This window comes from Saimiri boliviensis, chromosome 3 (genome assembly GCF_048565385.1).
Source record: "Saimiri boliviensis isolate mSaiBol1 chromosome 3, mSaiBol1.pri, whole genome shotgun sequence".
Taxonomy (NCBI): Eukaryota; Metazoa; Chordata; class Mammalia; order Primates; family Cebidae; genus Saimiri; species Saimiri boliviensis.
The window spans coordinates 172619341-172646320 of NC_133451.1; the positions used below are offsets into that span (position 1 = coordinate 172619341).

Genomic DNA, 26980 nt, shown 5'->3' on the forward strand with positions numbered 1-26980 from the left:
TGAACTAAGAATAACTAGAAAATGTAGTTTAACACAACAAACATATTTTTGAAAACATTGGAGAGCTAAAAAAAGGGGCGGGGGTGGAATTTTGAACTATGGAAATAATATCTATAAAGAACAAGAAGAAAATGGAGAAAGGTGAGCCTGGCAGTGAAGCCAATTTTCCCCTAGGGGTATATGCAGATTAAGGAAGAGGAAATTGACAGTACAAGAAGATGAACAAAGAAGCCTCAGTAGAATAAGGGGACAAAAATTGACATTCAGAGTCTGACAATGGGAAAATAGTGCTGATAAATTCACAAGTTTTGGTAAAGTTAAGCCCCAGGAGTAAGGATAAAGTAAAAATAAAATATTCTCTTTCATTAAATCATTTCAGTTCCAGCACTGGATTAAAGTGGTCTGAGATTGATTCTACCTTCTTTATAAAGAAAACAAAAACACTATATATCATTTCTGGAGGCAGTGAACAGCATCTTACAACTAATAATATTTCTATACTTTTTTTTATATCTGGTTATAAATATATAATAAGGCAGAAGGCAAAAGTGTATCCCAAACAAATATGTACATCAAACAACAGGAAAAAAAACCCCACAGAGAATCCAGATAATACAGTTAGCATATAAATACTTTAAAATAGGTATGACTAATATGTTCACAGATACATAATATAAGGTGGACAATTTTGGCAAAGAGTTAGAAATATAAAAGAAACAGCTAAACAAAAAATCTAAATTCCAAAAATATAATAGCTAAAATCAAGAACTCAGTGGTTGGGTTAATAGTAAATTAGATACAACTGAAAAGAAAGTCAAGGTCATTATAGTATAGTTTAAACAAAACACTGAAAATGAAGCAGAGAGCTTCAAAATTTGGGAAATAGAGAAAGGAAGAAAAGATAAATATGGAATGCATTGAGAATTCTAACATATGCGTAACTGAAGTTCCAAAAGGAGCAGAGAGAATAGATGGAAACAATGTTTGCAGAGATAAAAATTGCCAGTAACACCCTGCTATTCAACATTTGCTGGAGATTACAAACACACAATGAGGAAATAACAATTTTCTTTTAAAAATTAAAAGGTGGAAATAAATACATAAAATCATCATTATTTGCAAACACTATGATTAGAAGGTCAGAACATCTACAATTATGAACATATATGTTAAATTAATAAGCAGTTTGGCAAGATTGCTAGATACAATGTCAATGGGTATATGAAAAATCAATTTTCTACATTCCAAAAACAGAAAATGATTTTTAAAGTTAACAATATTATTTAAAAAATTAGATACCTAAGAACAAATTAAAAACAATGTTTGTGTAAATACTTCTAAAATCATAAAATGTTCTTCAGAATTTTTTTTTTTTTTTTTTTTTTTTTTTTGAGAGAGTATCACTCTGTTGCCCAGGCTGGAGTGCAGTGGTGTGATCTTGGCTCACTGCAACCTCTGCCTCCTAGGCTCAAGCGATTCTCCTGCCTCAGCCTCCTGTGTAGCTGGGATTACAGGTATGTGCAACCACGCACAGCTAATTTTTGTGTTTTTAGTAGAGACAGGGTTTCACCATGTTTTTCAGGTTGGTCTCAAACTCTTGACCTGGTGACTTGTCTGTCTCAGCCTCCAAACGTGCTGGGATTACAGGTATCAGACACAGTGCCTGGCAAAAATTATTTTTAAATTAACTTAAGTATATACTCTGTTCACAATCTGGAAGATGCAAAATTTGAAGTCAGCAATTCTCTCTAAATAAATCTAGAAATTTAATGCAATCTTAAAAATTCCTATAAGTTTTTTAAAGATTGGCACATGATTATAAAATTTTTATTAAAGTTAAAAATTCTAATAATAAAAATCTTCTAACAGAACATGGTTAAACAACTTACTCTAATGAATACAACTTTTATTTGTAAAGGTATATAATTAATACAACAGAATGCTGGTACAAGAACAAACAAAAGAACACTGTAAATTAATTGAAAGTCTAGAAATTTACCCAATTATAGCCATACATTTCATTTATATCAAAGGCAGCACTGAAGAAAATGGTGCTGAAATAATTCAATTTTTCCTTCTACTTCACACCATATGTAAGAGTCTGTTGCAGGTATAAATTCTAAATGTGAAGAGGAAAAACATAAAGCATTAAAATATCAAAATAATAAATTATAATATTAAAAGTTCAGTAACCTTTTTAGTATTCAGGAAAATTAAAAAAACAACACAATTAGATATAATTAAACACTCACCAAATTTGGCTGCAATTAAAAGACATACCTAATGCTGGCATGGATATTAAGAAACAGGAATGTTTATACATTGTTGGTGGTATTGTAAATACACTTTTGGTTTGTACAACTAAAGTATACAGCCACTTTGGAAAACTGAGTATCAATTTCTATTAAGGCTGTATGCTTATTCTATAAACCCACTATTCCACTTACAGGTATATATTAAAAATATATACATGTACATGTATACCAAATAACATATATAGAATTTATATATCAGTCTTTGTTGTATAAACAAAAACTGGAAACAATCCAAAAGTCTATCGGTGGAAAAATATAAAAATAAATCATGCTATATTTATATGATGGTAACAGAATTTAAGATTAAAAAAAGATGGATCTCATGGGTATATTATGAAGTAAAAGAGCTAGATAGAAAAGAAAAAAGCTGGATACAAAAGAAAACATACTATATGACTTTATAAAATTTCCAAAAACAAGAAAACAAAACTATGGTGTTCAAAGTCCATGTATTAGTTACTTTTCATGCAGAAGGTAGAGGTGATAACTGGAAAGTGTCTAATGGAGGTTTTCAGTGTTCTTGTAGTATTCTGCTTTTTGATCAGGGTGATGGCTACCTCTTTGTGGTAATTTATAAAGTTACATATGTAGTTTTGTGCACTTTTGAATGTATATCATACTTTACTTAAAATGTCAAAAATAAAAACAAATGAAGAAATCAAATTGATTCCAAAGGTTTTTATAACAATTTTTGTAAATTATGGTAAAATGAAATGAAAAATAGTAGTAAAATAAATATGGATGGGATATAAAGAAATAAAATTGCCATTATTTGCAATTGTCATGGTTTTCTACACAGAAACCTAAAATAATATATGGGAAAATTACTATAGATAAGAACATCCAACAAAGTTGCTGAGTAACAAAATTAAAATTCTGTTTAAATCTTTTGTATGTGACGCTAATGACATGTTACAGTATGCCTACTAAGTAACAAGTTTATAATGCATTCTTCTTAAGATCAGGGTCTTGGCTTTTGCATTTGTCTTTGCTTTTGTTTTGTTTTGACTGATTTATCTCAGCTGATATCAGTACAGAATACATAATATGCACTCAATATATATTGAAGAAATAGATAAACCATATTATCAACCAAAGCAAATGATACTTTTTCTCATTTTCATACCAGGATAATATATATACAGCTAAAAATTGTCATATCAAGTTACTAAAGATTTTAGATAAGTTGTTAGGACACAGCACCAATTCGTACTATTTGAGACTGAAATATGGTTCTTTAAGGGCCCATTTTCACTCAGTTCTGAATCTGACTCAATAGAATCTTGATAATTTTGAAGTGGCTTGACTAGAGCAGCATCCAGGTTGATGTCTTACTCCCAGCTATCACCTCGGCAGGGTGAAACAAAGTGTAGTAAGAGCCAACAATGGAGTTCAGTGGTGCACTCTACATTGTGCAGAACTTGCATTAAGATTGACAGACCACTTCTGAAATGATTTTCTCTACTAGCTACATTATTATTTGTCTGCGACATTATTCCCCAAAACATCCAGACATCTTTATGAGGTGTTGATTGTACTAGTTTAACTTCCCTGGGCATACCAAATTTGTGGATAACTCAATTGCCTGCATTCAAATTCTAGGTAGCTAGTTATTTTTACTAGGTAAAGAATCATTTCTTGCCTTCTTAGTAACCACGCATTTATAATGATATTCTCAAGCCTTCTGTTTCATTCTATTATTATGTATAGCCAAAAGGACTCTGACATAGAAGCAAGGGTAAGAAACCCAACATGGTAGGTCAGAAGAATCTACTTTACCCTACACAAAAATATTTATTTTACTTTGTAGCTCCTATAATATTTGGAAAGTCATATTTCACAAAAGAGAGGGCTGGCATAGTCTCATTTCCACTGATCACAGGTCAATAAATTTTATTAAAACAATAAATTTGAAGGTGATCTCTTTTGGTCCATCCTTACTGACAGAACACAGTGGACTGATTGTGTAGCAAATGGCATGGCGTCTCCTGTTGCAAACTGATCATTTGACTCTTCTCTTTTGCCAATTAGTTACAATAAAAGCAAATTGACTTTGAAGCCTGAAAACAGCAGAGTCAATGAGTTAATTCTTCTTATTAATGATATAATGACATGTGCTTGAGTTAGACAGTTCCATATAAATCTTCATGCTTCATTTGTTCACTCTCAGGTAAATCTGCTGAATCAAGTAAGACTCTAGAAAATGCCCTGTATCGTGAAAGTCAGTGATGGTTTTTTTCATGCTTGGAAGGAAGGAAGCAGGGAATCAGGAGATCAGAGGCAGCATCAAGATCTAATTCAAATTGTCGATTTGGTTAGAAGGATACGATTAAGAGTTTAAAAGCAAACACAGAGAAAAAAAAATCAGCACTTGTATGCCTAGAAAGCTCCCCAAAGCAAGCATAACATGTACAAAGATGTCTTGCTTCCTCAGTATTTTACTGGACTCTAAATTGAAATTATCAATAGAATAAAAAACTGGGTTCCTGTTTTGATATATATCTTTCAAAGATGTTTAGTCACCAGGGGACAAAATCTTGAACTACCACTACAGATAATAATTTTATATTTCTTTTCTGAAAACAAATAATTATTCAATATAAATACCTGATGAAGACTAGAAAACACAGAAAATAAAATGCATAGATAATTGAACTCAATCCTTTGGATCTCAGATAACCATATTTTACTGTATTTTCATTCCCTGTCTGTTGGAATGAGGGATGGGGCATTTATCTAGTAATAGTAAAACTGACTTTTTAAACTCACGGTCAATTCAGGAGAAATTTGTGTGTATGTGCACATGTGTGTATGACAATTACAGCTAATTCAGGTAATGAGTAAAAAAAAGTTATGACAATTTAATTTTCTTTGAAGTTTTATCCAGAAGCATATTTGGGAAGCAACCCCTGCACTGACTTCTGGGTTCTCTAGCATGGCAACCTGCAGCTGTGAGTCTATTCAGCCCCTTTTGTCATTGACTGAACTACCGGTCTACTTGATACTATGACTTCTCAGTGCTCAAAATTTTAATTAGAATACATCTCTTTATCAACACAATGTTAAGAGACTTCTTTTGTTGTCTGATGGGTGGGCATGGATGTATATTAAATATTTATTAATGTATTTTGCCTTTATACATGATGGTCAACTAGCTAATTGTTATTCTTTTATTCACTCAATGAAACAATTATCAATATTCTCTCTTCTGGTTGCTAAAAACAAAGAAGTAAAACTCTCAAAATTGTTATTCCTTCAAAACTTTATAAAAAGAGTTCTGGTTTTTAATATTCAGATAAGACTGAGATTGTGGCCTGAATTTATTCCCTTCCGTCCCATCCCCTCTCCTTCCCTCCCCTCCTCTCCCTTCCTCTCCCTCCCTCCCTCTCTCCCTCCCTTCCTTCCTTCCTTCCTTCCTTCATAGAAGTTATTAAGTGCAAGTTTCTTGGAACTGACTGCACCATGGACTATGACATGGTGACCGCTGTGATCCACACCTCCAGATGGACTCCCCGAGCTGGAAAGTCTTAGTCAACCTTGTGACAGCCCCCACCCCTGACTAACAAAAGAAGAATAGCTAGCTCCTGCAGTGCCTGATCACCTTATGACTTTCCACCATTGTCTGGCTAAACTAATAAGCCAACCTTGTGGCACTGGACCTTGGACCTTGTGACACCCTCCCCCACAAGACCTTCCCCCTCACTAGCGACATCCTCTCCAGTTTGCAAAAATTGCCCTGAATTGTAACTTTCCACTGCCTACCCCAAACCTATAAAACCAACTTCTTTCCCACTACCCCCTGCTGACTCTCTTTTCGGACTCAGACCACTTGCACCCAGTGAATAAACAGCCTTGTTGCTCACACAAAGCCTGTTTAAGTGGTCACTTCACTCAGGGCATGCTTAACATTAAGAAATTATTCCGGGCGCGGTGGCTCAAGCCTGTAATCCCAGCACTTTGGGAGGCCGAGGCGGGTGGATCGCGAGGTTAAGAGATCGAGACCATCCTGATGAACATGGTGAAACCCCGTCTCTACTAAAAATACAAAAAATTAGCTGGGCATGGTGGCGCGTGCCTGTAATCCCAGCTACTCAGGAGGCTGAGGCAGGAGAATTGCCTGAACCCAGGAGGCGGAGGTTGCGGTGAGCCGAGATCGCGCCATTGCACTCCAGCCTGGGTAACAAGAGTGAAACTCCGTCTCAAAAAAAAAAAAAAAAAAAAAAAAAAAAAAAAAAAAAAAAAGAAAAGAAAGAAAGAAAGAAAGAAATTATTTTAGGCAGGAAGAGAAGGAAAGGGCGTCTTGGAAAATTTTTGTCTCTTTTAAAGCAGCTCCAGAAATGTCTCTAGCAGGAAAACCTGGCTCTTAGAGCTAGTCAGGCAACCTTTGATAGGCAAATGCAAGCCATTAGAAGCTGATTCCACCCAAACATAGGGACTCCCACTGTTGTCCTCTTGCCCTTGACCCCACATGTGCCTGGCAACATGCCCTCGCCCACATATCCCCACGTGTGTAGAACATTATGGTGCCACATTTGCATATTAAAAGGCTAGGGTGGGAAGGCCAGTTTTTTCCAGGGCTACATGAATGACATGCTTGGCCAGACCAATCCCCTAAGCCCTATGCATATCAGACACTGCCTCCTCCAGCTTCCTCATGTAATGCTGGTATTTGCTGCACTGAGGTTTCCTCTCTCAGCTTTGGAGAACCCCCTTCCCTCTGTCTCTGTACAGGGGAGCTTCTTCCTTCTTTTTTGTCTATTAAACTCTCCACTCCTTAAAACCACTCCACCTGTGTCCATGTCGTTTTATGCAAGTCAGCCTAAGACAAGAGCCCTGGTGTTCCTCCACTTATGGAAGCTGTATCATTTCTTTTCTTTTTCTTTTTTTTTTTTTTTTATTTTTGAGACAGGGTCTTCTTCTTTCACTCAGGTTGGAGTGCAGTGATACAATCACATCACAGTTCACTGCAGACTCAACTTCTGGGGCTCAAAAAATCCTCCCACCTCAGCATCCCAAGTAGCTGGGACCAGAGGCATGCTCTATCATTCCTGGCTAATTTTTGTATTATTATTATTATTATTATTATTATTTTATTTTATTATTATTTTTTTTTGGTAGAAACAAGGTTTTGCCATGTTTCTCAGGCTGGTCTCAAACTACTGGGCTCAAACAATCTGCCCACTTCAGCCTCCCAAAGTGCTGGGATTACAGGCCTGTGCCACACTCCTGGTCTTGGATTTATTTCTTTTAGTCCAAATACTCCTTTAATGTTTCTGCTGTCTTATAATTCCAATATTTGGTCAGGAAGTGAGTATCTTTTCATTAATGTTGTGTGAACTCTCTTTAAATCAATCAATGCAAACAGTGTATTTTCCAGAAGAGTAAATTTTTCTTAAATTGTATACTTGATTTTAGTTTCTATTTCAAGTTTTGTAATTTGATTCTTTTTCAGAAATACCTATAATTAAAGTATCAAATCCTTTGCTTTTTTCCTCCCACAGATACCATCTTCTCTTTGATAACTTTCATGTTTTATACTTATCAACTTTCTTTCTATATTCTGGGATGGTTTCTCAAATTCTCTGATGTGTTCATTTTGTTTTTTGCTATTTCAAATATGGATTCAGTTTAATTGCATAGTTTAGCTCCTCTACAATGTTTCTTTATTTTATTTTTATATCTACCAGTCTCTAAAAATCTATTTTCATTTCTTTAATAGGTCATTTAAGAGGTCTGCATTCCTCTAAGTGTGTTGTTGATATGCTAATTGGATCATGGGGGTGGTTTCTCCTACCCTGTTCTCATGATAATGAGTGAGTCTCAGGAGATCTGATGGTTTTACAGGTGTCTGGCATTTCCCCTGCTTGCCCTCACTTCATCTTGCGCCCTGTGAAGAAGGTGCCTGTTTCTCCTTTGCCTTCTGCCATGATTGTGAGTTTCCTGAGGCCCCACCCAATATTGCAGAAATGTGAGTGAATTCAGCTTCTTTCCTTTATAAATTATCCAGTCTCAGGTATTTCTCCATAGCAGGATGAGAATGGACTAATATAGTTGTATAGTGCTCTTTTTTTTTGTTTTATAAAATATACTGTAGGTCTAAACATTTGGTTGACTGCTTCTGCATATTCAGATCTGGTGTTTTCCAATAGGGTCATGAATTGAAATTCCTGACTCATTTTTTAAAAAAATAATTCCAACTTTTATTTATATTCAGGAGGTACCTGTGTAGGTTCATTACATGATTATATTGCATGATGCTGAGGTTTGGGATGTGACTGATTCCTTCACCCAAGTACTAAGCATAGTACCCAATAGTTAGCTTTGAACCTTAATCTCCTCTTCTTCCTCCCAGTAGTCTCCAGTGCCTATTTTTGCATCTTTATATCCACATGTACCCAATGTGTAGCTCCTATTTATAAGTGAGAACATGTGGTGTTTGGTTTTCTGTTCCTGTGTTAATTCACTTAGAATAATGGTCTTTAGCTACATCCATGTTGCTGCAAAGGACATGATTTCATTCATCATAAAACCTTTGCCAGCTCCTGTGTCCAGAATGGCAGTGCCTAGGCTGTCTTCCAGAGTTAGTATAGTTTGAGGTCTTATATTTAAATCTTTAATCCATCTTGAGGTAATTTTTGTATATGGTGATAGGTAGGGGTCCAGGTTTATTCTTTTGCATATTGCTAGCCAGCTATCCCAGCCATCATTTATTGAATAGGAAGTCTTTTCTTCATTGTTTATTTTTGTTGACTTTGTTGAAGATCAGATGTCTGTAGGTGTGCAGCTTTATTTCTGGGTTCTCTATTTTGTTCCATTGGTCTACATGTCTGTTTTTGTATCAGTACAAAATGGGCTGTTTTAGTTACTGTAGCCTTATAGTATAGTTTGAAGCTGGGTAATGTGATGTGATGTCTACGGCTTTGTTCTTTTTGAATAGAATTGCTTTGGCAATCTAGAGTCTTTTTAAGTTCTACATGAACTTTGGAATATATATATATATAAATTCTATAAAAACTGATGTTAGTAGCTTGATAAGAATACCAATTAATCTGTAGTTTGCAGTATGGTCATTTTAACTATACTGAATTTTTCAATCCATGAACATGAGATGTTTTTATTGGAACCCTGTTAAATCCCTTTTTCTGACTTGTAATTGGATGTACAAATAAAATACAACCTACTATTGCTCTTAGGCAGAAAAATAATTTGGCATAATTTCAAATTGACAATATTTAAATATTGCTTTTTTTTTTTTTTTTTTTTGAGACGGAGTTTCACTCTTGTTACCCAGGCTGGAGTGCAATGGCGCAATCTCGGCTCACCGCAACCTCTGCCTCCTGGGTTCAGGCAATTCTCCTGCCTCAGCCTCCTGAGTAGCTGGGATTACAGGCACGCGCCACCATGCCCAGCTAATTTTTTGTATTTTTAGTAGAGACGGGGTTTCACCTTGTTGACCAAGATGGTCTCGATCTCTTGACCTTGTGATCCACCCGCCTCGGCCTCCCAAAGTGCTGGGATTACAGGCTTGAGCCACCACGCCCGGCCTAAATATTGCTTTTATATTTATTTACTAGTGAAAGGGTTGCTGCCTACAAAGAGATTTTTAAATCAAAACCATAATATTAAATAAGAAATATTATTATCATTTCCACTTTGGCAGAGGGAGGATTCCATTACATGTTTCCAAATTACAATTAGAATTCTTTGTAGAGCCCCAACTGCATTATTACTGCTTTCTTGCTGTTTTGATGACCCTCATACACTGGTGTACCTTGCAATGGTGTAATGGTGTGACTGACCTTACTCTTCATGCAGCTTATGGCTGATGACACCTGAGTGTTAACAGGCTCTTACCTAGAGAAACTTTGCTGTATTCCATTGTCTGCCTTCTGTAAAGTCAAACACAGGAAATAGGTGAAAAGCCATTATAATACAGAACTCAGTACTCTCCATCATCCTTTCTTCAGCTCTCCTAATGTACCCATTTTACTCTAGCACAATGATTTCCCACTTAGCAACCGATATTTCCAGTCTATCGTAACTTTGTTTAGACTCTTTAATCTACTTTTTCTTTTTCTTTTTTTTTAAATTATTAATCACTATTGATCTTCCTTGGGAATCTTACTCATTAGCCACATCTTCTCTCTCAATTTCTTGACCTTGCTTGTGATTAGAAAAATGCATAAATTGGAAATTAAAAGAAAAAAGAAGAGTAAGCTACATAATGTATGCAATGCAATTTTAGAAAACTTTTTTATTATAAAATAATATCTATTTATTATAAGAAATTTGAAAATACAAATAATACAAAAAGAAAATTAGTCATTGATAATCTCACTACCCAGAGAATATCACTGTTAACATTTTGGTATCCCCTCTACATGCACATAAAAAGTTTATATGACAAAGAAATGTTATAAATAAACCATTTAACTTGATTTTAGATTAATAACTTTTCATGAATGTAGCCTTTCATATTAGTTAGAATACCTTTTTTGTTACTATGTTAATACCTACATGATATAACATTATATGAATGTGACAGTTTATTAAATCAATATCCTTTGCTTTCAAATTTGCATTATTATACATAATGCTCAGATTAATATATTGGTATTTGTATATGAGCCATATGTATTCCCTTAGAAAAAATCCCTAGAAGTATACAGAATTAAAAATCTTAGATAATTAACACAAACTGCTTTTTTGAAAGACTGCAGCATTGCTCTCCACAGCAGTATTTTTTGTTCAATCCATTTACCCATGCCCTTGTAAACTCTATGTTTATTCAGCTGAAATTTTATATCCTTTGACTAGCATCTTCTCAATTCCCCCACCACCTGCATTCTGTAAGTTCAACAATTCTATTGTCTTAATTATGCCTTAATTATCTGAAGACATAATTGTCTTAAAACACTTTCTGTTGTTATATTTGAATTCTACAGAAGGGTAATTTATAAAGAATGGATACTTATTTAGCTCATTCTTCTGGAGGCTGGGAAATCCAAGAGCATGGCACAGCTATCTAACGAGGGCTTTCTTGCTGTGTCATGACTTGGCAAGAGACATTATGTGGCAAGACAGAGCAAATGTCCTAGCTCAGGTCTCACTTCCTCTTCTTATAAAGCTGCCAGTCTCATCATGAAGTTTCTACCCTAAATATCTTACCTAATGTTAATCACCTCCTGTCTTTGTTCATTTGTGTTGCAATAGCAGCACACCTGAGACTGGGTAATTTATAAAGAAAATAGATTCATTTGTCTCTCAATTCTGGTGACAATTCTAGTCCAAAAGCATGGTGCTGTTATCTGCTCACCTTTTAGTTAGGACCGTGTGCTACATCACAACATAGTAGACAAGCAGTATGTAAGGTCTTTTAGGTCAACTGACTGCCCCATGAATGCAATGTTAACCTCTGTGACCTGCACGGACATGCCATATGAGCTCCTGGAAAATCTAAAGTAACTGGAAGACCATAAAAAAAGGAAAAAATGATAAATGCCTGCTGCATCTACTAAACTTTGAGACATTCATTGGTAAGGTCACTGGACTTTGTAACTGACCTTGGTCAACCTGGTGACTCCATACCCTACGATCCCCTCCCAGCTTGCAAAAAACCACCCTGAAGTTACTTCTGTAACTTTCCACTGCCCACCCAAACCTATAAAACCAACTCCTATCCCCCCACCTTCCACTGACGTCCTTTTCAGCCTCAGCCCACCTGCACCCAGGTTAATAAACAGTGATGTCACTCGCACAAAGCCCGTTTGGAGGTCTCTTCATTCAACACACACATTTTAACACGGTAAGGTGAGCAGATGAGTGCAAAGGGACATACAAGAGAGGCTGATCTCATTTATAACAACCCACTCTTCTGGGAACTAAGTACTTCTGTGTTTCAAACACTTCACACTAGGTTCCGCCTCCAAACATTGCCAAATTGGGAATCAAATTTCAACGTATGTTTCAGAGTGGACACAGTCAAACCAATAGCATTCTGCCCCTGACTCTTCAAACTCATATCTTTTTCAGATACAAAATACAATCGCCCCATAGCTGCAAAGTGTTACCTGTTTCAGCAACAACTCAAACGTTTTAAGTCCAAAGTCTCATTTGAGACTCAAGGCAAGCTCCTTCCAGCTATGAGCCTGTAAAATGGAAAACAAGTTGTCGACTTTGAAGATTCAATGGTGGGAGAAATATTGGGTAAATATTTCAATTTTTAAAAGGAGAAATAGGCCAAAAGAAAGAAGTACCCAGCCCAAGCAAATCTAAAATTCAGCAGGGTAGACATTTAATCTTATAACTGCAAAATAATACTTTATTCCATATGCTGTCTTCTTGACATAGTGGGATAGGGTTTAGGCCCCCAAGGCAGCCTTAGGCACCCTTGCTTCTAGGGCTGTGCTGCATGGTTATTCATATGAGTTGGAGCCCAGTGTCTGTAGCTTTCCCAGGTGGATGCCGCATGCTGCCAGTTGCCCAACCCAGCAGTGGCTGCACTCACACTCCACAAGACATTACCGTGGTAGGGACTATCTGTGGCAACTTCACCCCTGAAGCAAGTTTTTGCTTGAGTTCCCAGGAAGATTAATATGTCCTTTGAAATCTAGGTGGAGACCACCCCATCTCTACCTCTCTTGCATTTTGCAGACCTGCAGAATTAGCACTTCATGGTGTGGACGCTACCGAGGCTGATTACTTGTGCCCTCTGAAGCTGCGGCACAAGCTACGCCTGGAGGTAGCTACACCTGAAGTCACTTGAGACATGGTTGGAGCAACCAGGATCCAAGGAGGAGGAACGTAAGGACGCAGGGAACTCCAGGCGCGTCTCACAAAGCCATGCTGTCCTCCTAGACCTGTGCCTTTTCTCCATTGTCCTAATACACAGCCAAACTCTCTTACTCATGCTAATCTCATTAGAAAGTAATCACTGGACCACACGCTCAGCAATTTCTCCCAAACGTGCCTGTTTACTCTTAACGTGGTCAGGCTGTGACTTTTCCAGATTTTTTGACTTTCCTCCCTTTAGTTATAAATTCTGTTTTAAATTATTCATTTGCTCCTACATCTCAGTATAAGCAGCTCAAAGTAACCATACAGTTCCTTCTCTGATTTGTTTAGAAATTTCTTCCAGAAATCCTAGTTCAACATTCTTAAGTTCTACCTTCATAAAACCCTAGAACATGGACACAGTGGAGGCGAGATCTTTGCTACGATATAACAAGGATGGCTTTTACTCCAATTCACAGTAAGATATTCCTTATTTCCATCACACCTTATCAGAATGATCTTTACTGTATGTATTTCTATTAAGAAATATTAATAGAAAATGAGCCAACAACAGAGTAAGTTTACAAAGCCATGAATCTTTTCTTGAAATGATTAATAAAACTGGTAATCTTAACAAGGATTGATCAAGAATTAAGTAAAGAAACACAAATTACCTATAGCAATGAAAAAGTTGATCCTGATAAATATGATTTATCCTGATAAATATGATTATATAAGTGGAATGAGAAAAAAATCTTGAAAAACATAATTAACCGAATATGACAAAAGAAGAAATAGAAAATTTAATTGCTCTGTAACTTTTAAAGGAATTGAACCCATTATCAAAACCTTTTCACAAAGAAAACTACAGGCCCATATGGCTCATCACTAAAATCTATAAATCATCTAAAGAAGAAATAACAAGTCTTACATAAGGCTTTTTAAGAAAATAAAGGTGGAGGTAACACACCCCAACTTATTTTTTAAGGATGGCATAACCCTGATACTAAAATGTGACAGAGACATTAGAAAAAAAATTATCAATCACTCACCTTAGTCACATAAAATGAAAAGCCAGTAGTTTCACATCTGTTTGCATTTAACAAACGTTTTTAGGACTTGAATGTTATAAATCACTCTATTATAATGTGAAACGTTTTTTTTAAATCAAACATCACAGGAATGATCAATACCTGATTACTGGAGAGGAAAAACAGAGGGGAAATACAAGTTTCTGCATGTCAGCCAGACACAGGTAACATTATTTCACAAAGCAGCAGGAATTGCACTGGCATTGTTGTTAACAGAAACTGAAGGGAGAGAACGTACTGATGTTGGTATACACCATAATTTTTAACATAGTAATAGACTTCTGAGAGCACTAATGTCTTAGCAACTTAATAGGTGCTCCTTCATTTGTTGGAGTCTAAAGAACCAGGTGCACCTTTACAAACATTCCCACAATTGAGCTTCCATACATATTAAATCCGGAAGAGGCTGAGTGCTTATTGTGAAATAAGAATAATAACCACAGAGTTCCAGAACATCATGCCACTAAAATCTCACTAGCTGAGTTCTAAAACGGGAAAACTAATGCATTTACTTAATACAATACTAGTTATTGTGTAGTCGGTGACTTTTTTCATTGATGAATATTTCTGAGTCCATTAAAAGAATTCCTACTTTAAGACAAAACCTATTGTCAGCAATGTTTTCCATGTAAAGTTGTAAAAATATTTTCTTAACAACATCTTATTAATTTTAATTATACATCTGAGTATAATTGATGAGGAAAAGGGGAGTCAAATTAATGGTTGTTAACTCTTAGGAAGAATGCTAATATTTATTCTTTTAATCATCCCTTAGTTACACCCTACTTATTTATTACTTTAAACAACACTCTACAGAAAACACTCCAGTGCTAGTTATTACTTTTATTCACAAAATCTGTTTGTAAAATATTTCCAATGTGTCTATATTTTCTTCACCCTTAGTAAAACGTCAGAGTAAGTACAGTTTTGCTGAATTAGGAACTATCTCAATCCTGTGTGATTTAGTTTATCTTCTTACATGGGCAAAGGAAGTCATCTTTTTCGAATCTCTTTCTCAAATAGAAAAATAAATTAATTTTCATGCCGATTAGGCTGAAGCCTTTGAAGACATTGGTCTGAATAAATAAAGCAAGTCACAGATCCATACCACTCTAGTATATTTATTAAAACAATCATAGCCTATCAAAAACGACTCAGCACGTTACCCAGACAGTAATAATACAGGTCACCTCCTTTAGAGCCAGTACATGAAATAAATGTCTGTGTCGGTGTTATACATTTAAATCATATTGTTTTTCTTTGCTTCTTGTTGATATATGCAGAAGTCAATATGCCAACTTGCTCTAGCCACACCTATTACTGTACAACTTATTCTTAAGCAAATTACACTGATACAAGAGGCAGCTCTTTTGCAAGCTTACTTAAAATGATTTTATCCCTACTCATTCTATGGTCATGTCCTTGTTCCTCTTTTCTCATAAGCATTTATTATTAGGCATGTCTAATCTTCTTCAGAGTCACTAAAGGATTTCTGTGAGTCTCTGTGTGTCAATGACCACTGTACATCCAAATATGCATGTGTACAGACATAATGTCCTGTCTACAGTCATCTCTACTTATCCCTAGAGTTTCTTATGGTTTAATTCTAGTTTTGGTTTAAGCCAAAGATGTGTTGTTAGATATTCTGATTATCAACCTGGCAAGTCTATTCTTTTGAGCTACTCTTTCTTTCTGTGTCATCCTTCAGTACAACTACCATAGTTGCTTGTTGTACTCTTCCAGAAACATCACTTCATCATGCTGTCTTCTACAACTTCTCTAAAAGCTTCTTTATTCACATTTTAATTCTTCACTTGGCTTGTTCTTTGCCTGTTCCAAACTCAAGAATTTTATTGTTAGGAAGCGTCTAGAGCAGTGGTTAGTAAACCAGGGCCCATATGCCAAATCCAGCCTGCAGCCTGGTTCTACACAGCTCACATACTGGGAATTGTTTTATATTTTAAAGTGGTTGGGACAAAAACAAAAAAATATTTTATGAGACATGAAAATAATATGAAATTCAAATTTAACTGTCCATAAAGTTTTACTGAAAATTTGCCATGCCCATTCATTTACATATCTTCTATAGCTGTTTTTGCAATACAAGAGCAGAATTGAGATGTTGCAAGAGACCAAATGGCCTGCAAAGCCTGAAATATTTACTACTAAGTAAAAGAAAAAAAGTTTGCTAACCCTTGTTCTAAAGAATTAGAAAAATGGAAACTGTCGTTCAAGGTTAAATTATTTCCCCAAGGCCATAGAAATTTATTACTGAGCCCAAGTAGGAACTTTGATTTCTTTATTCATCCACTGGTGCCCTCTTTATTGTATCATATGCTGTCTACCCATTTAAAAAAGCATAGTTAACCTTGTGACTGAAAGACAAGGAGAAACTCCATTTCTCATTTAATCTTTTGCATTTCCAACATTAGTCAATTACAAAAGACGCTGTGGAGGAGATCAACATTTAGATGAGTACTGAAACAGGGATTATCATATAGTGAATAATTAACTAGGAAACGAAGATTACTTCTACCTTAACTGGGTAGCAAAGATTATTTAGACCTTTACCAATCCTGGGTTTAAAAAAGAAAGTCAATGTTCATTTTAGTTAGAAAGAGTTGTATTAATACTATGGAGTGTTGTACTTCACATATTACTTTTATATACATGTATATTATTAGAAAAATAATAAGAACCCATTTTTCAAGATAATTTATCATCTTGCTTTAAAATAAGGAAACAAATTCTACTGCCAAGAGGTTTCTCACATGTTCCATCCTTGTCAGGATAAATAATTGTTTGATCAAAATAGCAGCTGGCCTGGTGCCCGTGGCTGAGAGAACTGAATTACTGAACTCTCATTAGTAGTTACAACTCTAGAACCACCCAGCAACCTTCGACCAACTTCCTGATCATCAACCTCCTTTTGCTACTTTTGCCTTGGAAAGAACTACAGTGTCTTCTCTAGACATCCACAGGGCTGTGGGGAGATAGAAGTTCACAGCAGAAATTGCAGTTGTTTCTTGTTTCTTCTTTACTGGACAAAAAAACCCGAAGAGACTTCAGAGAAAAGATAAAGCAGTAAATATACCTTTGTAACTCTAACCCAAAATTCTACTGCCCTTTTTCATGAAAATAGATTTTAAAAAATCATATGTGAGAAAGGGGAGGTATCTGTCACCCTTTTCAGAGACCGTCCATGCTGCTACATTGCCCTACTGGGCACTCATTGCTGGCCAGCCTCTGTGGAGCAGTGAAGTTATTGCTGCCTCAGCTTCAGTGCAATGTATGTAGGGAAGACAATACTATCATTTGCTGTCAGCCCCGTAATTCTGTACACCACTAGGCTAGTGAGTGGCTGTGACTTGAAGGTATAGGCATAACTAGAGAGGGTAGGTGGGTAATGAGATATGGCAGGACTTTAATATGTACTAAATATGACTGTTGCCAGGGTACAAGGAAAAGACTGATGCTGGCCTGGCGTCTCCATCTGTGGACACAAACCAGTTCAGAGCCTTTTTCCCAATCTCAATTTCACGCTGCTCTGTCATTCAAGGAGAGATGCTGCATTATGATGTAGTAAGATAATAAATTTTTCTTATTACCTTAGCAATACACTACCATCACCCACAAGAATGGTATTTACTTTGGGCCTTTTCTTCTCCTCCTTACTAAGGCAATACATATGATTAAGTCAAAAACAAAAACAAACTAGCATTATCTGTGGCATTGGCAAGAAATGCCTAGTGTTGAATTCCCAAAGGTGTCATCAGATACTCTGTTCATAAAGACTAATAGAATATATTCAAACTCATTGTAGTAAAGCAGACAGAGTCTTAGTATTGGAGGAAATTTAGAGGATTTGGAGTCTGGTCTCAAGGGTTTTCAAAATGGGATGGGTTTAAAGCAGATTTTTCCAAGAAGGGTAATTATTACAATTGGACAATATTTATAACACAATAATTTAGGGTTGGTGAACGCATTGAGGTGAGGTGGTGACATGATATTTAAACTTATGATAAATTATCTGTTTACTGAGGTGAGCAAACTTATCTCTGATGAACTGATTTGTAGGCATTTCTTGAAAATAGTAAAGTTGTTTACTGGTTTAGTTTCATGTTAGAGGGTTTTTTGAATTTTTTATTTATTTGTTTTTAGGAAAAAAAATAACTAAGGCATGCTGATAGAGATGTTTTCAGTTCTCACCAGAATGACTTTTTGTACTACATGGTTTAAAAAAAAAAAAAAAAAAAAAAACCAAAAAACAGGTGTGGTATTGACAATCCAAATTTGTGGCTTTGTAGTATTTCTAGCAGTATAAGACACATACAATCACAAACATATACATTGTTCTAGAATAAATATTAATTTAATTGTTAGGGGTTGTAGAAGACATAATACTTAGAAAGAAAGAGGAAATTTTTCTTCAGGTAATACAATTTTTAAAGATTTTCTGTAACCACAATGGAAGATATAGATTTACATTATTTTCCAGATGACTTACATTCTCCACCTTATCTCTAGATCAAACCATGTAATTCCTGGTTTAGACTATTACTACCAGGAAGTTTCTAACCACATATCGTTTCCAAAACAGAACCATCTCCCCATTAAAATTCTTAGCAGAGACTCTGAGGTTAAAATTTTATTTTACTGTAGGCCATATCTAATTCACCAATATTTGAAAAATGAAGGTAAACCATATGAGCCTTTATAACTAAATTAAAGCCAATTGGTAGGGGTGGCACTTGTTCTACATAACACAGTTCCAAATTATTTTATCTTTTCTCCTTTTCTTTGATTTTTATACAAATGACTCCAGCTGAGCTTAAAATAGTCATTTTGTTTTTTTCGTTGGGTTGGTTGAACTTTTAAGTTCAAGAGTACATGTGTAGGTACTAAATAATAAAAACTATTTATGACAAACTCACAGCCAATATCATACTGAACAGGCAAAAGCTGGAAGCATTCCCTTTAAAATCAGGCACTAGACAAGGATGCCCTCTCTCACCCCTCCTATCCAACACAGTATTGGAAGTTCTAGCCAGAGCAATCAGGCAAATAAAAAGAAATAAAGGGTATTCAGTTAGGAAAAGAGGAAATCAAATTGTCTCTACTTGCAGATGACGTGATTGTATATCTAGAAGACCCCATCATCTCAGCTCAAAATCTCCTTAAACTGATAAGCAACTTCAGCAAAGTTTCAGGATACAAAATCAATGTGCAGAAATCACAAGCATTCCTGTACACCAATAACAGACAGAGTGCCAAATCAAGAGTCAACTCCCATTCACAATTGCTACAAAGAGACTAAAATACCTAGGAATACATCTAACAACGGATATAAAGGACCTCTTCAAGGAGAACTATAAACAAAATAAGAGAGGACACAAACAGATGGAAAAACATTTCATGTTCATGGTTAGGAAGAATCAATACCATGAAAGTGGCCATACTGTCCAAAGTAATTTATAGATTCAATGCTATCCCCATCAAGCTACCAATGACTTTCTTCACAGGATTGAAAAAAAAAAAATACTTTTAACTTCATATGGAACCAAAAGAGAGCCCACATAGCCAAGATAATCCTAAGCAAAAAGAACAAGGCTGGAGGTATCACACTGTCCAACTTCTAATTATACTATGAGGCTATAGTAATCAAAACAGCATGGTATTGGTACCAAAACAGAGACATAGACCAATGGAACAGAACATAGGCCTTGGAAGCAACACCACACATCTACAACCATTGGCCCTTTGACAAACCTGACCATAACAAGCAATGGGGAAAGCATTCTTTCTTTAATAAGTGGTATTGGCATAACTGGCTAGCCATGTGCAGCAAACAGAAACTGGACCTCTTCCTGTCACCTTACACTAAAATTAACTCCAGATGGATTAAAGATTTAACATAAGACCTAACACCATAAAAACCCTAGAAGAAAACCTAGGCAATACCATTCAGGACACAGGCATAGGCAAGGGCTTCATGACTAAACCACCAAAAACAATGGCAATAAAAGCCAAGATAGCCAAATGTGATCCAATTAAACTCTAGAGCTTCTGTACAGCAAAAGAAGCAATCATCAGAGCAAACTGGCAACCAACAGAATTGTAAGAAATGTTTGCAATCTACCCATCTGACAAAGGGCTAATATCCAGAATCTACAAAGAAAACAGATTTACAAGAAAAAAAAAAAACAAAGAAACCCATTCAAAAGTGAGTGAAGGATATGAACAGACACTTTTCAAAAGAAGCCATACATGAGGCCAACAAACGTATGAAAAAATGCTCATCATCACTAGTCATTGGAGAAATGCATATCAAAACCACATTGAGGTATCATCTGATGCCAGTTAGAATGGTGATCATTAAAAAATCTGGAGACAACAGATGCTGGAAAGGATGTGGAGAAATAGGAACCCTGTTACACTGTTGGTGGGAGTGCAAATTGGTTCAAGCATTATGGAAGACAGTGTGGTGATTCCTCAAGGAATTAGAAATAGAAATTCCATTTGACCCAGCAATCCCGTAACTGGCTATATACCCAAAGAATTATAAATTGTTCTATTATAAAGACACATGCACATGTATGTTCTTTGCGGCACTATGTATAATAGCAAAGACCTGGAACCAACCCAATCGCCCATCAACGATAGATGGGCAAAGAAAATGTGGCACACATACACCATGGAATACTATGCAGACATAAAAAACAATGAATTCATGTCTTTTCTAGGGACTTGGATGAATCTGGAAGCTATCATTCTCAGCAAACTGACATAAGAACAGAAGACCAAATACTGCATGTTCTCACTCACAGGCCAGTGTTGAACAATGAGAACATGTGGACTCAGGGAGTAGAGCATCACACACGGGTCAGTTGGGGGGTGCTAGAAGAAGGACAGTGGAGAGTGGGGAGGGTGGGGAGGGATGATGTGGGGAGAAATGCTGGATATAGATGAAGGGGGAATGGAGACAGCAAACCACCTGGTTATGTGTGCACCTATGCAACCATCCTGCATGATCTGCACGTGTACCCCAGAACCGAAAGTGTAATAAAAAAATAAAATAAAATAAAATCTTTAAAACAGCCAGAGAAAAAGAAACATTTTATACAGAGAAGCAGAGATAATAACAAACCAATGCAAGCCATAAGACAATGAAACGACATTCTTAAATTACTTAAGAAAAAAGTCCACCCACAATTCCTTACCAGCAAAAATATCTTTCAACAATGAAGGAGAAATTTTTCATACATACAAAGATAGTAAGATTAATCTCCAGCAGATATGCACTCCAAATACTATTAAAGAAAATTCCTGGTGCATTAATTTGCTAAGACTACCATAAAAAAAAAAATCATAGAGTGGGTGGCTTAAACAATAGAGATTATTTTCTCATAGTTCTGGAGACTAGAAGTCTGAGACCAAGTGGTCAGCAGGTTTAGTTTCTCCTAATATTTCTATCTTGGCTGCCAAAATGGCCACCTTCTTGCTGTGACATCACATAGCCTTTTCTCTGTGTGCATACATTTCTGGTATTTCTATCTGTTTCTGCTAGAACATCAACCATATTAGATTAGGGCTGTGCTCATTGACTTGATCTAAACATAATTATCTCCTTGTAGGTCCTGTCTTCAAATATAGTAATGACACAGGATCCTTTGGGTGCCACTTTGCCAGCCAGAAACCTCTGTGGCTGACAGCACTTGTGCTCACGTTTCACTTGTACCCCCTGGGCTTACTCCACCCGCTGTCTGACAGGCTGCGCTCAGCTCACACTACCAGCCCAGATCCCATGCCCACTGAGAGTGAGCCAGGCGCAGAGCAGTGAGGGGCGTGTGAGTGAGTGAGTGCAGGGTCTGGCCACCGCACACAGCCAGGAGTGCCAGCTGCTGAGGTGAGGTGGGCAGCTCCAGGTGCTGGCACAGGTTCACGCTCTGTGTGAGGCTGCAGCTGGACCAAGAGTATTGCAAATGGATTTTTCCTTAGGTGCTGGCTGGCATCTGGATGAGAGGAACATGATAGTGCCCAATAACTTGGAGATGCCAGTAACCATGGAACTCCAGCATTTCACAGTTTGTTCATTTCTTCTGTCTTCAGCATGGTGAATTGAGTTGTGGGGTGTGTGTTTCAGTTTGTTATTACATCTGGTTTGGTCCCACTGCCCCGCTCTGGCCTAGGGATCCTGGGCTGGCCCAACCCTGCTGCCCCTTCCTCTCATGTGTGGTGGCCACCAGTGCTGGCAGAGAGCAGGAGGGGTATAGGGTTACAGCTCCTTTTCCACCTTCCATTTGGTAGGTTCTGGGTTCTTGTCCCAAGAAGAATGAGGTTACATGGACAACCAGAGAGTAAGCAAAGCAAAGAGTTTTATTGAGTAACAAAATAGCTTTCAGTAGAGAGGGGACCTAAAGAGGGTAGCTCCCACCTGAAGGTGGGTAGTCCCAATGTGTGGCTGAGTCTTGGGTTTTTATGGGCTCAGAATGTGGGAGTGCACACTGATTGATCCACTGATGGGCCTGGAAAAAGCAGTATTTGGTTGGCTAAAAAGCAGTGAGGAAGTTTTCACTCCAGGTCGTGGATTCTACCTGGAATGGGTAGCCCAGTTGCAGGCTTCAGGCTGTCTTCTGGCTTGAAGGTTGGGTTTCTTTCACTAGGGACCTGACCCTGTGTGCCTAGGAATCTGTCTGTTTCCTGAAACTATCAGTAACATTCTGATGTCTACTGGGAGTTAAGACACCAAAGACTTAGAGAATAGGAAAATGTTGCCAGAGTGAAATTGTGAACTGAACACACACACACACACACACACACACACACACACACAATTAGCAATGGTAAAAATATAAATAAACAAACAAGGGTTTTTTTCTTATTATTTGATCTATGTAAAAATTATTGATAGCTTAAAAAACAATTTATACTTTATAATATATATAGAAGTAAAAAGTATGACAGTAGTACTATGAAGGACAGAGTAGAAAAATGAAAACATACTGTTACGAGATTTTATGTTGTATGTGAAGTCATATATTACTTGAAAATAAATTATAATAATATGAAATTATTATATTTTAACCCATTGGCCAACCCAAAAATAGAAGAGATAAAATCAATGAACCATTTGTGATGATAAAATTAATTGATAAAATAGGCCCAATCTAAAGAAGCAAACAAAGATAAAAAAATGAACAAAGAAAAGAGGAGACAAATAGAAAACAAATAGCAGGGTACTAGATGTAAATCTCATAATATCAATAATTACATGAATTATAAATAGTCTGGACCAGGCGTCCCCAAACTATGGCCCGCGGGCCGCATGCCCCCTGAGGCCGTTTATCCGCCCTCCCCCCACCCCGCCGCACTTCAGGAAGAGGCACCTCTTTCATTGGTGGTCAGTGAGAGGAGCACAGTATGTGGCGGCCCTCCCACGGTCTGAGGGACAGTGAACTGGCCCCCTGTGCAAAAAGTTTGGGGACGCCTGGTCTGGACACTCCAATTACAAGGCAGAGATTTTTAGATTGGATAAAAACAGACCTCTATGGTTCACAAAATATATTCACTTAGAACATGCAGACAGGTAGATTAACAGTAAAAAGATGGCCATGTATGTGTGTATATATATAAGCAAATACTTTAAAAAGTTTTTAAAAGAAAACAATATGTGGGGAGACGTCTACCTCCAAATAGGACAATTAGCAGGGCCTGGATGTACCGTATCACGTTTAACAATGGAAAAAACAAATGTTTTTCAAACCTGGAGTATCGAAAACCTCAAAATTCTCATTCTTAACAATGGAGAAAGAAATAAGGTAAGCACCATGCTTATCCTAGTTTACTGCTTGGAGAAAATTTTCACACCACAGAGGAGGGAGAGGGAAGCTAGCTACATTTTGTAGTCTCTTTGAGTTGAAGAGATGAAGTTAAAATTCAGGTGCGAGGAGGAGGCAAGAAGTCTAGAACTCACCAGAAGGGATCCTGGAGCGCAGATAGCTTCAGAAAGTGAGGGCTGCAGAAACCTGCAAAAGAACACTGAGCCTTTAGTTGAGTTCCAACTGAAGTACATGTGTGAAGAAACTACCTGAACCAGGTCATTTGTAATTAAGAATTGATTTAAAAATGTCTAGGGTAACCATTTAAAAAATGAGATTAAAAAGGAGAAAATAAAGACAGTACAAAAATAGTAATAAGATATACTGAGTAATACAAACGAAGAAAGGGAGAGTAAGGAAACAAAAATAGATGGGCAATTAGATTAAAAAAAAAATGAGATAATAGACTGAAACCCTATTGGAATCAGTAATTACTTACATAGAAATAGAGAAAACACTTTTATTAAGACAAAATTTCATACTTCCAGAACACTTCCTTCTGACACACTAGATGTGTGGAATTTTTGTCCCATATTGAAAATTCTCCAGTGCCAGCTGCACATCATACAATTCCATTGGATTCTGCTACTAATCAGAGTTAGTGCAGTCCCCAAAAGTTGCGGGCTCAGGCCCACACGGCTGGCTCTCACTTCAGATACCAACTGAACCACAACTTCTTTCTGATGTGGTTACAAACAGGAGGTTCCTGTAACCCTCTTGTTTGATGATTTTCCGGAACAGCTAAAATAACTTAGGAAAACACTCAAGTTTAACAGTTTACTATAAATGAGATTACTAAGTGCACAGGTAAACAGTGAGATGAAGAAGTACATAGTGCAAGTTATGTGAGAAGGGACGCAGAGCTTCCGTGTTCTCACCAGTCATGCCACCCTCTCAGCACCTTCATGTCTTCAGAAACTTGTCAGCTTTTCAAACGTCTTTCTCGTCTGTGTGTGTGTGTGTGTGCATGTGCGTGTGTGTGTGTGTGTGTGATGGAAGCTTCACTATAGAGTCATAATTGATTAACTAACTGACCATTGGGGATTGTGTCACTATTCAGTCCCTCTCCCATCCCTGGAGGTAGGGGATGGGGTTAAAAATTCTAACCCTCTAATCACATAGGAGGGGTAACCAGCACCTTCCTGGGGCTATCCAGGAGACCCTGATACCAATCATCTTATGTACATACAAACAGAGACTTATGGTTTTGGAGATTCCAAGTGTTTTAGGAACTGTGTGCCAGGAAACAAGTGGGGAGAAGGAGAGATGAGAGGACAGAAACTAAATATATATATATATATATATATATATATATATATATATATATATATATATATAATGTCACAGTAACAATAGGTAACCCTTTTACGAAATGAAGCAGTCTTGTTCTTAAACTTATGATTTATCACCTAGAACAACGCTAGGCATATAGTCAATGTTCAATAATTTTTTAAGTAAATAAATAAATGAATATCTCAGATCTTTTTTAATGACTGTCACTCTTTTCCCATTTCCGTGTAAAGCTAGCTGAATGTAGTTTGAGACCGAGGTTGTTGTATCAACTGGGTGCTTACTTTTTAGGAAAACCTTTATTAGATTCAGGAAGGCAGCTGCTTGTTTATTGGTGGCTCAATTGTTTTATCCTACCTGAAGAAAAATTAACAATATCTCAAATGAAAACATTCTTATGGCCAGATATCTCAGGCTAGTCCAAAGTTGTGTCTAATACATGTTATATTCAAAGTCCTTATACTCAAGTGAAGTGTATCTTTTCCTTCTTCGATTTTCGAAATGATATCAATGCAATTGTGATGGTGTACTTTAGGAAAACTGTCATATACAAGCTGGCATTTACTCTTCTTTCATCATCTTTAAAGATAAGATAAATATAAATGCAACTTGAAGACATCTTTTGTGTAAGACATTGTAATTAGTTGTTTTGCCATACATTATTACTATACAATGGCAATTTAAAAAAATTTATCATTTGTTTTGCCGCTTCTTGTAATTTCAAATCCACTGAAAGCAAGCCACATTGTTTTGAAATAAATCTTACATAGAAAAACGGAAGATAAGGCGTTTATGAGTGTATAATATTTAAATCCAGATTATTATTTAGAGAAGTTGAAAAAGAAAGTTCTAAAATACATTTAACACACTGACACCCTCTTCTTCATTCATGAAGGTGTTTCTAAACATGTTAGAAAAACAACCAAAAAATTACAAAATAAAAACATGACTTTTTAAGTTGGTCTGAACATGCAAAGTGAGATAAAAATTCAATAGGTTTTGGGATCTATGTTTTTCTTTACTGTAGTTTCAATACATCTGAGTAAAAATTTCCCTTTCCAATGATTGAAATGGACTTAATCCATGAGACATTTACATCATTTAAGGAACTGGAATATTTTTAAGGCAATTGCTTACATCTGTAACCTTGTAAATAATTATGCAACAAAGAAAAAACCCAAACGTTGTGGATTTTTAAAAGCACCCTTATTCTTTTCCTTCTTGTTTATTAACATTTGTTTTGATTTAGCAATATTGATGTAAAGTAGCTGAACCAAGCAGCTAATGCCATAGGAACAGTAATAGGTAAACTATTTGAGCTTGTTATTAATTGTTAATTGTCTTCTGATCCTTAAACTAGATACCTAAACTGAAGAGGCCACTGTCAGCAAGAGAGCCAAATTATATGAACACTGTAGGTTCCCAAATGCAAGTGATTTCTAAATATACTGTCCAAGTGTCACTGAATAATTCTATTTAATTTTTCCATACTCTAAAAGGTGTAGTGTCAAAAGTATTTGCCCCATTACGAGTTTTCAGAACTTGGTATCTCAATGCATACAATTTTCCTGAGAGATTATCTCAGAAAATTAACCAGAGATTGCATTTTATATACATGCAGGTGAGCACAGGG

The 26980-nt window shown here is 36.5% G+C and overlaps 1 long non-coding RNA gene across 2 annotated transcripts; it reads right to left on the reverse strand.

Annotated features, from left to right (window-relative positions):
- Positions 1 to 1883: 1883 nt before the first annotated feature.
- LOC141584085 (uncharacterized) lies at positions 1884 to 24706 on the reverse strand. 2 transcript variants are annotated; one of them, XR_012517039.1, is made up of 6 exons: positions 24497 to 24706; positions 24153 to 24204; positions 12386 to 12463; positions 11632 to 11780; positions 10170 to 10204; positions 1884 to 4608 (listed from the first exon to the last, which is right to left on the reverse strand). It is a non-coding gene; the product is annotated as an uncharacterized LOC141584085 (long non-coding RNA). The 2 variants fall into 2 exon arrangements; XR_012517040.1 differs by lacking the exon at positions 11632 to 11780.
- Positions 24707 to 26980: the final 2274 nt, after the last annotated feature.